Below are 15,426 nucleotides of genomic sequence, written 5' to 3'. Positions count from 1 at the left end.
CATTTTTTGTGAAATTCGTGAAAAAAATCACTTTTACTTAAGATGTCCGTCTTTACCGCCCTTCCCCTACATGTAACACTCCTCCTCGACGAAAACAACTATCGCTCTCTATATTAGCACGGATGCCAATTGCGTTTCTTTGTCTTTCCAGCCTAACTCGCTTTCATCATCAGGTCGGCTTTCGTTTCAGTTATTGGTAGATATTGCTGATCGATTATTCTTTGTTCACGAAGATTTTTGGTAGAAGCATGTCTCTTAGTATGCATGTGTTTAGATCTCCTTTCCAAACGATCGGACTCCACCATGTTGATATGCGATTCGTTGTCCTCCCACACGACGATTGGGTGTGCTGGTCGACATAAGTTCCCGCACCCGCAAAGGTTTCTGACATGTAGGCAGCTGAAGCCATAAACTCGGCCGCCCAATTAGGGATATGAGATATATATTGAACATATATTGAACATGTGTTGGTTTTTTGTCCTTGGGTACGAAAGTGACCCCGTTGGCTTCGTAGCACTCCAGGACATTTTTTAAATAGTGGAACGAAGCTATAGATGACCAGAAGATCGTAGGGCTCTGCCAAATCAAGTATTTCTTGGCAAACTTTGTAAGTTTCTGCTTCCTCCGGAACATCAAACTAGGTGATGCAATTCGACGTGAAAAAGGGTGTTCACGTACTAGAGTACCTCATTAATTTTCTGGTTCTAGACCCGTGTCGATTGTTTCATCCCTTAAATACTACGTTTGTTTCAATCTGTTTTGTATCCAGGGGTGACATACAATGACATTGGCATACAAAAAAGTAAATTTTATGTTCATATGTTGCATTACCATGTTGTCTCGATCAACAATGGTCAGAATGACACAAAGTGTAGATTGAAAATTTCTTCCTGTTTCTTTATTCCCTTCGTAGCTCTTTCGGGTCGTCGCAATTCATCTCGTTTGATGGCTTTCATCCATTTCGATTTAGCCTCTACTGCGTATGCAGCACCGACTCCAGGAACTCCGGTAAATCCTGTAAAAAGATGTAAGTTACTTCCTGTTATATTCTTTCCCTTGATCAGGCTGCACGATTTTTGGTTTACGGTGAAATGGAGTTTTGATTGCTTCGACATTTTCTTCCATCTGTTCCGCTATCTCGTACACGATATCTCAAGTTCTACTGAACCGATTCATGTCGAATTTATAAGGATACAATCTGCAGTCATCTCTCTATCGCATGAACCTCTAAAAAATATATTTTTTGATTTTTACTGTTTTTGAAAAATCGGGGAACGTAAAAAAAAGTGTCAAACTGCATTTTGTTTTTCAAACGATCGCCATGTTTGTTTTGATGTTGTCCGACATCTTTACCGATTCAGAATCTGTTCGATTTTTTTGTTTCAGCTAACTAGAAGGGCTGGATTCGTGTACACCATGACACTAGTTTTTTTAACCCTCTCACTTCATCAGCTCTGAACTATTCTAATTATGAATATTTTTTCTCCGTTCAATTTTTGTTTTATTGTTAATGGATAGATGAACAAATAATGATATAGTTTCGAAAACGAAAGCGTTACGCCGGAGACCGAGATTTTGAGTGTTAATATCTCCTAAACAACTGAACGAAATGGTATGATAAACACTTCATTCGAAAGATAAAATGTCTACGCGTTCTATACTTGTTACTTTCTGATCCAAAAACTTGTTTCAATAGTCTTAAATTTGCTTTCAAAATAGGCTATTGAAATCACCAATCGGTATATAAGCGAGCGCCGCTCGGAAATCCACTCAGTTATAATTGAACAGCGATTGGAGCATGTTGTCGCTGTTGTGGTGAAGCTCTTCATTTATCATGAAAGCGCGGATGAACGGTGTCACCAAGAGCCTGTTTGTGCACCTTAGGCCAGAAGGGAATCCATCAGGAGGAGAGTGATGCTACAAACGGTTCCCCGGGAAGATCTCGAAGCAGCCGCTACACACACACACATACACCCACGGAATTCTTTCCGTTTGGATCGAGAAAGATCCGGAAAATAATCTGCCAGTTCCTCTAGAAATTTAAAAATACATTCATGTGAAAGAGTTTATTTGAATGTTTTCTATCCATGTAACACTGTGACCAAATATGTTTCAATCAAGTGCTATTAACAGATGGTTATCGAGTTAGCATTAACTACTGGTGGGCTTCCAGTATCGAGGAAAATGTGGAAATATCTAATCGTTACTGAAAATAATCTGCCAGTTCCTCTGGGAATTTAAAATTACATTCATATGAAAGAGTTTATTTTAATGTTTTCTATCCATGTAACACTGTGACCAAATACATTAGGTTTTGTGATTTTTCAATCAATCGCAATCAACAGGATAGCTTCTGAAGATTATTCTTCCCCATCAGTAGGATATTTCCGTATCCAATATTGGATGCATAAAACCTTGTGCCTCCAACGTAACGCTCTCGTTTTCGAAGTTCTCCAAATATTCATTCATTCAGAATGAATTCAGATTCAACTTCATACAAATGATCTCTAAATCAACGATAGTCCTACGTTACCCTTGCGGTTGTACCATAGATATAACCCACTTCCTGTTTTTTTAATTTTTTTTAATCCAAAATATATATTTTATTAAGGCTCATATGGCGTCAGCCTAACGGGGCCGGGAGTTCAATATTTTGACAATGTTTGCTTAGACTATGTTAGTAATATGTAACCGATTACTCGCGGTTGACTCGAGGTTAGTATTACAAGTGTTCTCATAATTGGTATGTCGCAGTCTTCGATGCTCTGTACGTGTGCCCGACACGGGATACTTCCTATTGGGATGCAGCTGACCATTAATCAGCAACGCCCCCTAGTCTGTACCCCATATCTAGCGTGGTGCGTCTTTCTCGACTCGAGGAATCCAGGATAGAATGGTCAATAGCCGGCGCAATCATCAGTTCGTGTAGAGTTGTCATGAGCGGTACAACCTTTGGCTCTTGTTGAATAATCAGTGGACTGCACAACCTTCGGCCCGTGCATCTGTAAAGAGTGTGTGTATGTATTGTCGCGACTAAGTAAAAGTTTATCGATCGGATAGGAGGGATATGAAACGGGGACACAACGAAGGAAACATCATTAAACGTTGACATCGGCGTTTCTGAGGAACAGGTATAGATGAAGCAGAAGATCAGGATCCCGGCTACCTAAGATATCCCGGACGGGGATATCCGATTGTCTGCCTTGTGCTCTCAGCAAATAATGATATAATGGATAGTAAAAATATTGTTTACTTTATTTTTTCGGAGCTCGATAAAACGTTCGAAATCCGTGTCTCTACAATAGAATACCCCCTTAATGTCTATTCTAGAAAAAAAGTAGTCAAACGGCTATTCGACAAAACACAATTAATCAGATGTCACTGTACCATTCAACCTCTCTTTTTTTTTTTTTTATCCCATTTATTTATTTATTAGGCTCATTAGCATTTTAGCTGTAACAGAGCCGGGTTTTAATTGTGTACATGTACATATGTTTATGTTTCTATAAACTGTAAATTACACAGTAGTTAGTAGTAGCCATTTAGGCGTTAAGTTTTCTGTTCCATTACATTATGGTAAATTACACAGTAGTAGCCATTTCGGCGTAAGGGTATTCTTTCTGTTCCTCCATTGTTCAGCAGACCGGACAGCGGAGACAGTTGATATTGATCATTGTTGGGTTATTTATAGAACAGCAGCCCGATGTTTCTTGCAGAGCAGAGCAGTTGTATGGATGAATCGATCTAATTTCGACCGTGGATCGATCTCCATCGCTGATGATGTTTGCGTGGACGTAGTTATTCTATAACAACACAAAGATGGTCAATTGAGGGTCCTGAGTTTGAACTCACGACCGATCGCTTAGTAAGCGAACGCGTAACCAAGTGGGTACGAAGACCTCCTACCTCTATTTGGTTGGCTTAAAAAGTCCCGATTTTTCGGTTGCTGCCTGGGCCGAAACTTCAAATCTTTTCAAATTTAGCCTTTTTGTTTTCCTCTTTCTTAGAAGGACACGAACAGAGCGCAACCTTCGGCTGAGTCACCTTCACAATACATTCGTTGTGAGAAAATGAAAAAAATGGTCGCAAGAGAAAATGATGTACCGTCATCCGGGGGCAAATTGATCACCGGGGTGAAATTGATCAAACGTATTACTGAAAACAAATATAAATTTTCAGAGATATTATGCAATTTAATTTTAAACCTTTTTAAACTGAAATGTTCAATAACCATCTGAAGGTTCTTTTTGGTTATGGTTCTCAACGAATCATTTATTAAATTGCATGAAAATAATATTTTTCTGAATACCATTTTCGTTTCCATTTTAACTATGGTAAAGAAACATATTTTCAACACTTAAAAGCAATAAAGCAAAAGCAATTGATTCACTTCTAGCGGATACTTGATGAGTTGAATAAGTAATCGAGTACTTGTAATTACTATTCAAACAATTGAGAAAAAACTATTTTACAAAAAAGCACCATCGAATCCCATCATGCGACATATCGAACGTCTTGGTTTGTCAAAACTAGCTCATTGGTGAGCATTTCATGGGTTGTAGGCCACACTAGGATAACCCGAATGGTCTCCGTATGACCTGCTGATCATTGTTCAAAACGAGTTATAGAAAGGCATGACCACACCTTTAGATGGATTCAATCAAGTTTTTGTATCCTGAAACCATTGAATTATCATTTAAATGAAGAAATGATAGGTGAAGAAATAATTGATTTTTTATACATTTTTGTGCATATGAGACTAGAAAAACCTGTAAAACATTGATTGATCAATTTCACCCCAAAGCTACATTTTGAAATTTTCCGCTAAAAATTTTCCAAATTAACGCTTAAGATTTTTTTTGAACAAAAATTTTCATAACGTTTTGGGGCCTTAGCACCAGTACTGATTTTAAAAATAATTGGGCATAAATCTAACAAAAACAATCGGAAATATTCACATTTTTCTGAAAATAGTGATCAATTTGCCCCCGGTTTACGGTACGGAAAAAATCATAGAGCCCAGGTTATGGGTGAACATTGAAGTACGGCAGATGTGAACATCAAATCATCCAGATAAATCAGAAACAAATCACACACCCCTTATTCATGATGGTAAAAAATATTGGTCTTGATTTGTAGATAATTAAAAAAAGGAAAAAGATAAAGTAACTATAATACTAATGCTCGTATTATAGTCTTTCTTTAGCTATTTATCATTTCTTTATCTATTTATCTATTTGTTTCATTTATTTTAACTCCAACTCAAGGGAGAAGAAGGAGAAACAATCTTAAACAATAATTAGAAAAAGGTTGGGTTATAATTGCGCTAAAGATGTCCAAAGATGGGTTGGATTTGGAACATCAGTATTTATCAACAAATGTTTACCATGGTTTTACATTTATTTCTCACTATGTTTTTCTCCACTTTTTTTAAGTAAAAAATTTAGAAATTATGCTAGCATTCGAAATAGATAAATATGACCGATTGAAAATTTCAGATTTCAGTGAACTGCATAATTTCAGATGGACATGTGAAAAGGTTTGCGCTGGGTACATCTAGTTTAAATATAGAACAATGTTTATGTTTTTTTCTATACTCTTCACTTGGAACTAATATGTGTATAACATAAAACATGTTTCATTGACACATACAGTCTTTAATGGTGGAACCATCAGTTCCGATTTTGTTGAGTGTGAACCAATAAAAATAATTGATACTTCCTTTGTCAGCTGCACGCTTGCTCCCATCCCTGTCCGAGAGTATCATGCTTTACGCCCAGAGTTTGGTTCTGTAACATTAGATGAATTAATAGATTCACAGCTAGGGAACGTATATTTTCACATCCCTCGCTGGCGAGAACACAGATTATTTGTATACACACACAAGATGGGATTGCAATCGCAACACGATGATGCACCCTCTGATTTCAACGCTCAATTAAGTTAATTCTCGACGCAATGGGATATGTGGAGTGAACCTGTAATGCTCGTTTATATTGTCAAAATGACGGGTCTTTACCTATACGCGTTGAGAATTGACTGAGCTTAGGTTATAAAACGACCGCGCTTACACACAGAACAATCAGTTTGTGTTTGGTTGTTCTCGAGATCGTTAGCCACGGTTTTATCAGTTTTATCCCTTTGTTCAGATTTTTGAATTTTTTGAGCGCGAAGTTTCGCGCCGTGTTTCATCTGTTAGAAATCAGGTATGATTCCAATGCAAAACGATTTCGTTCTTTTGTGTTTCGTTTCAGATTGGCTGCGAGTGTGAAATTTGAGGATTACATCAATACCCATTCTCTCTCCCGTCATTTATCCTAATTCCTATCCCGGATTTTATATGCAAATATAGAATCCTTAAATGATTGTGTAAAGAGTTTATCGTGAAGTTTTCTAAGAAACCAAACGAAGATTCGAACAATCCGAAAAAGTTGTTGGTCTACGATTGGAGCGCGAATAATTAAAAAAAACGGATGACAATGTGCGGATAAAAGATTATATCGGACAAAAGCGCTTAAATCACGGTCACCACTTGAAAGATGATGAATGTATCGTGCATACAGTGATCATCGTTATATGACTGCTAAAAGGTTGGCTGGCATTCAATATCAGTGATCGATTGAGTTATCTCAACGTGGAAGAAGTTAGCTGTGGATGGATTAAACTGGATGGAACTCTTGGATAGTGGCAATCGTTCAGCAACATTCGTGCGCAGGTGGGTAAGTTTCACTGTTTTTAATTTTTCTCTGGTTGGCGTAAATGTTGGTCTCACATATGATTTCAAATTTGAACAAAATATCAACATATGTTATTGAGTAACTGTAGCTGTAGATAGCAAGAATATACAATGTTGTTTTCGTTGAGCTAGGTGTAACAAATTCTTTTTGAATAAATTTGTTGTTTAATTGATCTTGAATACATCTACAGAAAAATATTTAATGAAAATGCAGCATATAGAAGGCATATCTTCATTACTTCTTTTCTGTGTTTATAGCTAGTAGGGTATGATTTTGACAGCCTAACTCCAATATTGAAACCCCACTTTTGGAGAACAATGTGATCGGTGAGTGTCGTGTTTTAGCGAGGACAACTATATTAAATTTATGACTAGAAAATTACCCATCAACTTTAAATTTCAATTTTAGCATTCATTCAGTTTTGAAACCCATTCTCTCTGACTTGTGTTTATGTCCCTCATAAAAGTGTCCACTCTATTGCTGCTGGTTCAAGCAAATCAAACAGTAACGGGAAACGCAGATGAACACATTTGAGACGAGAGACGAAAGGTTATTTCATTGAAGAAGACATTTGTGCATTAAACCAGTTTGTTTTTATGTCAATACAATTAGTTTACTGTACTTGATTGATTCATCCGGTGCTTTAAATCTAACGCAAGGAGCACGGTCTATACAGATCGAGATGAAGAATATAATTGTATATCGTGGTACTGTATTCTTGAGCAATAAATAAAGGAGGTGTTTATAATGGTAGACTTTTTTTTGTTTGAATGGAAAGTAGCAAAGTTAAATTTTCTAGATGGAAATTGGAAGATTTTTGTTCGCCATCTTTTCACACATTTTGCTTCAAAAAATGTATCTCTGCATCTCTGGGTCTAGGCCAGGTCCAACGAAAGGCCACATCCTCCTTGGTGTGATACTTCTTGATGTAGGCTGCAACTTCCGGCAGACACTTCGTACTGCATATCTCCCCGTTCACCGCAAGCCTTCCCTACAGCTTATGCTTCACTTTCTCTTCAGCTTTTTATGCTGCAAAGAAAGTTTGGTCCATTGATCTTTTGTAGTTTCTTCTATCGCTATCCGGAATCAGTGCATTTCTAATGCATACGTTATTATGAGTGCAACAATGCATCCTGATTTGCTCGACCAGACAGAGATATGTAGTTATTGTCGTATGAGCTTGAAACAGTGCATTGAGCACTAACATTTCCTCCATATCACGTAAGAAGCACTTCCCAATACGAATTTCTAAAACGTACGTGAGATTTTCACTGAGATAAGTGAGATATGAACTAACTAAAAAACGATCCAACATACAACACGATTGTAACAGCTTGGAAAATATGCACATATGAAACAAACCAAATATAAAAAAATCAATTGTCCACAGATATCTCGCACGTTCGACCATCTGTGAAAGATGATACTTCAATGAGGGAAACAAGAAAAAAGCATAACATAACCTGAGCTACCGGCGAAAAAAGGTCCATTCGTTGTCATCAGGCTATCGTACGCATTCAGTCGAGAACGAACGATGAGAACAAATTTTCACAATAGGCAGTATTTTTTGCCACGGCTATCGTTGGATTCAATTGGGAATCAAAGTATAGCGCACTGGTGAGAGAAAAGTCAGTGAATACATTTTATTTCGATGGTTCAGTATAGAGTTTCCTGATTGATGCAGCGTTTGGTTTAAATACTCCCTCGCGTGCAAGCTGTTCATTTTCGCACATTATTGCAATTTGTTCGTGTTTTTGCATCTGTAATGTGGTGGGACATATGTTGGTTGTACCGGAAAAATGAAAAAAAAAGTTCAGTACTGGAATGGAAAGGATGGTTATCGATAAGGCACAATGGATTGAGATGCATTTGTAGCATGATTTGGATAATAAATCCACGTGTTTTTATTTATGTAATAACAGTCTATGGCATCATTTTTTTCACAATGCCACGACATCGACCGTTAATCTCATTAACCGGACACTCAGCACAATTTAAGATCAACTATAGGATTCCTCCGATCTAGCTGATCGACATGTTCTACCAGTTAAGCAGAACATGCTGTTTTTTATCCCATTTATTTATTTATCAAGCTCATTAGCATTTTATCTGTAACAGAGGTTTTTATCGTGTACATGTACATATGTTTATGTTTCTATAAATTGTAAATTACACAGTAGTAGTAGTAGCCATTTAGGCTTTAGGTTTTCTGTTGCCTAACCGACCATAGCAGATATTTAGAAACCCTTTGAATTGTTTTTCAAATTTTATCATTTTGTTCCACCATACTTCTTGTATTCCATCTTTGAACGCTATCGATAGGAGGTTTTGTTGGAGGAGTTCAGGTTTTGTTGAGAGAGCAAAACGAAAAAGCCGTATCCATAGGGTTTGTAGATAACTCTTCGGGCTTATGAAGACAACATGATTTTGCTAAGAATCTACAGTGTGTGACATTTTTAGAACTGTTTAACCTGTTTACTAGTTTTTCGCAGTTTCAAATACTGGATCAAGTGCACGATCCCTTCTACCAGTTGTACTAAATGAAGTAGATCTAGCGCAGTATAATGAGTAGACTCAATATACTGGTAGTTTTTCTCGCTGTTGAAAGGAACAGTCTAGTCGAAATGTCGGATGTCTGTTTTCTACACTTGAAGGTTGAATCCTTGGTTTGCCAAGAATCTAACAAGGCCTACCGATGACTTGCCTTCGTCTCATCCACATCGAAGGAAACGATCTCATTCGTGGAATCCGAACAAAGGAAGCGTTCAAGTTTGCCCCTAAACGTGCGGTCCTTAATATGTTAAGGTTTTATAAAAATCCAACGATTAAAAATTTGCTGCTGGAGAATTCCTCATAAGATGAGCAAACCAGGCGAAATACCTACCGGACACGGTCCAACGATGGAAGAGGGAGTGTTGGAGTACATTGGTCATGTTCATCGGGAATTACAAGAACGGTCAACATCGTCTATAGAAGCAGCCGAATTTTTTGTAACAATTCAAGCTCGACACACGTTGTGAGTACCTGACATTGAACTGAAAAAGTCGATTTGACAAACTGGCAACTGAAAAATTTCGGAAAGCCAGCTTTTGTTAGAGACACCAAGACTCCGTAGACATTTGAAGGCCGCTGAAATTAATTCTAATGATGTCATTAAGGAGATTGCATTGAATGTGTTACAGTTCATCATGAAGTGGGACTTCCAAGAATCGGTTCCAACTTTTACTGTGAATGTGAAGCTGTTTCAAACCGTGTAAATTTCTGTGGCATCTTATGGAGAGGCTTATCAGCTTTGAAATTAATTAAAAATTTGCGGTCAACAACATGTTCAATAAGTTGAGCACCGTACTGTTATTGCTGCGCATTCCATTGAGCCTGCAACCAGACAGCGAAAGCGCACTTATCGGGAAGCACTTGCTCAGTCTCAGCTCTCAAAGATATTGATAAGATTTATTGGAGTCACATTTCGACATCCAAAAATAAGCCATATTTTATTTATTTTTTAATTGTGATTCTTGTTTGTCCTATCTAATATTATTATTATTATTATTATTTATTTCTTTGTTCATCTGACAAATGTCTTAATGAATATAAACATAAAAAACAAATTTTAAAATACAAACATTAAAAACAAAACAAAACATTTAAAAACACGAATGCGTCCAATCCTTTGACGAAATCTGGTAGATGACTCTCCAAACTCGAACAGATCTTCTACTATCGGGACAGCACGAATCATTCCCGTTACGGGTTCATTATGACCAAAACTAGAACGGTGTGTCGCGGGCTGTAAAAGGCTTGTTGAGCGAAGAACTCTAGATGGCGCACGCATAATGATGCGGGAAAGCAGCACGGGTGAGTCAATTTCATCGTTGAGTATCTTGGCGACGAGCGTACATTGTTGATGTTTCCGTCTTCGCTCAAGAGTATCCAACCCTAGCAAGAGACATCTGTCAGGATAAGGCGGAAGATTCTGAGGACAGCGCCATGGCAGGGAGCTGAGAGCACGACGAATAAACATTTTCTGTACTCGTTCAATACGTAGGATCCACGATAGTTGATAGGGCATCCACACTACAGAAGCATTTTCCAAAATAGGGCGCACTAATGAACAATATAGCGCCTTCAAACAATAAGGATCCGTGAATTCTCGGGAGATCCTCAAGATGAATTCAAGTTGACAGTAGGCCTTGGAAGCTAACGTCGAGCGATGTATGCTGAAACTAAGCTTCGGATCCAGTATCACACCGAGGTCGTTCACCTGATTGACACGGGCCAGCACATGGTTTTCCAGAGAGTAGTCAAAGGATATTGGTTCCTTCTTGCGATGAAATGTCATGATAACACATTTGGCAATGCATACTGTAATTTTGTTCAATTGATACCACACCCAGAAACTGTTGAGCAAGCTTTGTAACTGACGGCAATCCTCAATGCATTTAACGGTGAGAAAAAATTTCAAGTCATCTGCGTAGATGAGAACACAACCTGGTTTCAAAAATGTGGTGACGTCATTGTAAAAAATGGCAAACAATAGAGGTCCCAAGTTACTGCCTTGAGGAACTCCGGAAGCGGCGGTGAACGGTATTGAAAGATGGCTTCCAAGCTTCACTCGAAGTGATCTCCCGGAAAGATACGACGACAACCACGAAACAAAACGGTCGGAAGCACCCAGGCGACGCATTTTTCCAAGTAGAATCTGATGGTCGATGCAATCAAACGCGGCTTTTATGTCAATATACACTGCATCAACCTGAACCTTGTTCTCCAACTGATTGATGCACGTAGAGGTAAATTCCAACAAGTTTGTTGTCACAGAGCGCCCGGGCATAAAACCGTGCTGTGCTGGCGATATATAATGTTTAACGTGGAAGAATACCGCTTCCTTTACGATCATCTCAAAAATTTTCGAAGCTGCAGATAGGCTAGTTATTCCACGATAGTTAGTTACATTGCGGTTGTCTCCTTTCTTGTATACGGGAAACATGAATAAATGTTTCCAGATCACTGGAAAGGCACCGTTTCCAGCGAAGCGGTAAATATTCGCGATAGCGGTACTGTAAAACTAGCCGCACAACGGCGAAACACTAGCGCCGGAATTCCATCAGGGCCAGGAGAAGTGGAACATTTTAAATTGTTAATTGCTTTTTCGACCATCAGCGGACTGACAACAAAGGTGTGCAGATCAATCAAATCCTGAGGAACGTGTGCTGCAGCAGCGTCAACTTCAGAAGCAGTAGCCACATTGGAGGCGAAAACAGATGCAAAGTGTTTAGAAAACAATTCACATGCGTCAGGTACGGTAGTCGATTCACTCTCACCAAGAAAAACCGTTGAAGGGATGCTGGTCGATTTTCTTTTGGAGTTGACGAAATTCCAAAAACATTTGGGGTTACGCTTTAGGTTAGTTTGGACACGCAGCACGTATGACCGATAGAGACCAGCATTCAACTGACGATATGCGTTGCTGGCACGATGGAAGTTTTGCTTCGATTCATTAGTGCAGTGTTGACGCAGCTTACGTTGGCATGCATTCTTAGCACGTCTTAATATTTTTAGAAGTGGCGAACTCCAGGCTGGCGTTACAGATGGTATTCGTCTAGGCGTGTTCTCAACAATCCAATCCCGTACAATACTGCAGAATCTAGACGCCATTTCGTCAACATCATCTAACGCCAAAGTGCTGTTCCAATCAATGTTGCTCAAGAAGTCAATGAGGGCGATACAGTCAATTTTCACATAATTGATAGAAAGTTCGGCGACACTTAAGCTTCCAGCTGGATCAACTACAGTCGGTAAGACTGGTAACTCAATCACCAAAGGAGGATGATGTGCGTCAACCGTCAGCATTGGCGATGCCGAGGCACGAATAATCGCGTCAACATTCGGACTGCAGAGAACAAGATCCAAAATACGACCCCGGTTATTTGAAATGAAGTTCGACTGCTTAAGATTGAGGAGGTTTAAACCATCGACCAGAGCCGAGCTAGCGATGGAGGTCATCAAGCTGAATAATCTCGTCATTTTGCGTTTTTCACGGGATGTGTGGCTGGTTGTAGTCACCACAAACTAACACTACATCATCATCTGATGCCATGTCGCATAATTCTCGCAAAGAATCTAGATGGGAATCATAAACGCTAATGTCCCTACTACGGTCAGGTGGGATATACACTGCACATGAAAACATCCGCTTGCCATGAATTGATGCAGACACGCAAACCTGCTCAATATTCCCTCCATGGTTTGAACTACCACAGAGCTATTATAATAAATAACGTTTCTTGTTTAGAAAATTTTGATTCTTCATTCGGTGGGGTGACACCCTAGTAACCTGCCCCGAGTGTCACTCGGTCAAGCTACGCCACTGAGTACATCAATTAGTTTTAAACCACTTTCAAGCCTCTTGATGGTTGAACGATAAAAATTTGGTCAACTAAAAATGATAATTTTTGTTATACGTTTGAAAAATAGGCAGACGTTATAACGAAGCAGACGGGAACCTTATTAACTCCTCTAACGCCTCTAACGCTAACGGGTGTTCAATAAACAATGAGAATTTCTTCAGTGATATAATAAAAAAAATATTTCAAGCAATCCAATATTTTTTTATTTACAAAACATAACGGTTGTTTTTCAAAAAAAGTCAGTGAATGTTGGCGAAGGGGCCGTGCTCAACCGTACGGCGCAACTTGGTGGAGTGGAGTCTCACAAGAGTTCGTTGGGCTGCTTGGTGTCCGTGGCACGCTAATTATTCCTGTATACCAGGGCACTGAGGGAGCCGAAAAATCCTCGATCGGATGGTGCTGAGGCAAGTTGGTCGGGTTTCGTTCCTTGGGTACGTACGTTATCTGTTTCTGGTATCTGAAGACGCCTTGTCCGGCCAGAAGACGTAATTCCCATCAAAATGATGTTCTTCTAAGAACGGAACCAGAATCTTCTCCAGGTACTCCTCCTGGTACACCTTCTAATTGATGGCAAGTCTGGTCGGCTTGTGAAACTAGGGCTTCGAAATCCCTTTGTCGGAGATTGCAATATACAACATAACTTTCTTCCCAAACTTATGCTTGTATTTGTACTTCACCCCGGAGGGTTTGGACGTCTTGTCACTGGTATAGCATCGGTCATTGCAGGAAATGTGGGACTTTGACAGCGAAAAATAACTTTCGTCGTCCAGTACGAACGACGTCCCGCGATAATTGTTCGTCATCCACCGGTACTGTGATTTCACGGTCGCTATCTGCTCGTTCGTGTACTCTGGGACCTAGTCTTCTTCCGACAGACGATGCCCTCCTGCTTAAGAGTTCTGTGGATGTAGGAATGGGAGCAGTGAAATTTTCGGCTGTCGTCACGCAAATTGCTACCGTCCTTGTTGTCGAACAACTTTTTTAGAGATTCCTTCTTCTTTTTCGTCATGATCTTCGCCGGGAGGCCACTATCGGTCTTCCGCAACGGCACATTTTTGTTCCGAAAGCGATCAACTGTAAACTTTTTCCTTGAATTCCACGCGTTTCGTAGAACCGTACAACGCGCTCGCGGAGTGTTTGTTGTTTCTTTGATCTTCGATCTTTTGACAGCATCCGAGCGAGAAGAAACGAGCAACTTGTTTCTAGACCAGAATCTCTCATGCCGCAGAAAAGGCAGTAATCTTTTCAGGCAATCCAGTGGCGTCGAGTGAAGCTTTAGCACCCGGGCGGAAGAGTTGATTTGCACCCCTTATTTCCGTCAGAAAAGTAGAAACATTTGCACCCAGGGAAGATTCTGTGTCGCACCGGGGCGAAAGAATCGATTTGCGATTTGAATCGTTTGATATTTCAAGTCATTTTAACACAATCGTTACCATATACAATTTTACACTTACACTTCTGCTAAAAGTTTTACAATGCATGATCGGTCATTAATATGAAATTTCATGAAGCAACCAACATTAAAGTTCCAAATTAAAAATTTATTTATATTCTATCAAATATAAGTTCTATTCAATTCAATAAAACATTATTCTTCAACCAATCCATTGAAAGATTCTTATTGGAACGAGAATGAATAAAAACCAATTACTTTGGTCTGTACTCATTCATCGCTCCCAAATTGTTCGCCAGCGCGTATGCAACCAGCAATACCCACGCTAGTTACAAAGAGCACAATCCATTTGTGCGCGGAACTTGTCAAACCATCGACCACGAGGGTATTTACATGCTGATTTCCCCCAGACACCTTGAATTTGAAGTTTCTGTTAGGGAATACATGTCAGTGAAAACAAGAGCTCCCCCTACTTTCATGTATTTGCAATGGCGTTTTCCCCCAGGCAGCTTGATTTGATGTCTCTGTTAGGGACATTTCGGTGGGAACCAAAATTCCCTCTACTTTGATGTATATGCAACGCCGTTCCCCTTCAATTCCGACCAATCATAACGAGATATTTCCGTTTGGGGATTTTTCGATCGTTTGATAGTTAGTTTCGTATAATATATTATTTTATTCATTGTGATGAATTGTTATGGAGTGCTTAGATCGATTGATGTAAATATCTCGCAAATCCAACAGGAAATAACTGACCAATAATTGTAATTACATGAGCCGCCGCATGAGTCGTCAATTTCGACCAATCAGAAGGGGGTATTTCCGTTAGGATAGGGATTGAGATTTTTCAATTGTTCGATAATTAGTTTCATGACTTACATTGTTTTAT

At 39.2% G+C, this 15,426-nt stretch overlaps 1 protein-coding gene across 2 annotated transcripts in view; it reads left to right on the top strand.

Annotated features, from left to right (window-relative positions):
- The first annotated feature begins 6,073 nt into the window (after nucleotides 1-6,073).
- LOC129769455 (uncharacterized) overlaps nucleotides 6,074-15,426 on the top strand; it is a 29,401-nt gene continuing 20,048 nt past the window's right edge. The window contains exon 1 of one of the 2 annotated variants that reach the window (XM_055771740.1): nucleotides 6,074-6,715. The gene's annotated coding sequence lies outside the window, so the exon portion shown is untranslated. Of the gene's footprint in view, nucleotides 6,720-15,426 lie in introns of both variants that reach the window. The other variant, XM_055771739.1, reaches the window with a different exon arrangement.

This window comes from Toxorhynchites rutilus, chromosome 2 (genome assembly GCF_029784135.1).
Source record: "Toxorhynchites rutilus septentrionalis strain SRP chromosome 2, ASM2978413v1, whole genome shotgun sequence".
Taxonomy (NCBI): domain Eukaryota; kingdom Metazoa; phylum Arthropoda; class Insecta; order Diptera; family Culicidae; genus Toxorhynchites; species Toxorhynchites rutilus.
The sequence above is the reverse complement of the archived record's forward strand: the minus strand, read 5'-3'. Positions and strand labels throughout refer to the sequence as shown.